Source organism: Nannospalax galili, unplaced genomic scaffold (assembly GCF_000622305.1).
Source record: "Nannospalax galili isolate Female #2095 unplaced genomic scaffold, S.galili_v1.0 scaffold1750, whole genome shotgun sequence".
In the NCBI taxonomy this organism is placed as follows: domain Eukaryota; kingdom Metazoa; phylum Chordata; class Mammalia; order Rodentia; family Spalacidae; genus Nannospalax; species Nannospalax galili.
In genome coordinates this window covers 492,517-493,697 of record NW_008329031.1, presented here as the reverse complement: position 1 = coordinate 493,697, position 1,181 = coordinate 492,517, and positions in this window count along the sequence as shown.

The window sequence follows — 1,181 nt, the reverse complement described above, 5'->3', positions numbered from 1 at the left end:
AAAAAATATACCAAGAAAATGGTACTAAGAAAAAAGCAGGCGTAGCAATTCGAATATCTGACAAAACAGACTTTAAACTAAAACTAATCAGAAGAGATAAAGAGGGTGACTTCATTCTGATCAAAGGAACAATAAATCAAGAAGATATTACAATCATGAACATATATTCACCAAACTCTGGTGCACCCAACTTCATAAAAACAATACTACAGGACTTTAAGACCCAGATTAATCCCACCACATTAATAGTAGGGGACTTCAGTACCCCACTGTCTCCATTAGATAGGTCAACAGGGCAGAGAGTTAACAGAGAGACATCTGAATTAAACAATACCATATATCAAATGGACTTAACAGACATCTAGTGAGTATTCCACCCAAGCACCAAAGGACATACTTTCTACTCAGCAGTCCATGGAACTTTCTCCCAAATCAACCATATCCTGGGGAACAAAACAAACCTCAACAAATACAAAAAGATTGAAATAATTCCATGCATTCTATTAGACCACAATGCAATAAGGCTTTTAATCAACACCGGAAGAAACCCTAATCACCACATGAACACATGGAGACTTGGAGATTAAACAACACACTCCTGAATGATGAATGGGTCAAAAGAAAAAACAAGAAAGGAATAAATATATTCCTGGACTAAATGAAAAGGACAACACAGCACAACAAAACCTCTGGGACACGCTGAAAGTGGTTCTTAGAGGGAAGTTTATAGCTCTAAGTGCCTACATCAAAAAATCGGAAAAAACACAAATAAATGACTTAATACTGCAACTCAACACACTTGAAAAGCAACAGCAAATGAAATCCAAACCCAGCAGACAAGAAGAAAAAAGTCAGGGCAGAAATTAATAAAATTGAAACAAAGAAAAAAATACAAAGAATCAACGAATCCAAGAGCTGGTTCTTTGAAAAGATAAACATGATTGACAGACCGCTAGCCCAGTTAACCAAAAGAAAGAAAGAGCACATCCAATTCAACAAAATCAGAGATGAAAGGGGAAACATCACAACAGACACCAGAAAGATACAGAACATTATAATGGAATACTTTAAAAACCTATATGCTACTAAATTTGAAAACCTAAAAGAAACAGACAGATTTCTAAAGGGATGGGAACCACCAAAACTAAACCAAGAAGAGATTAACAGCTTAAACAGACCCA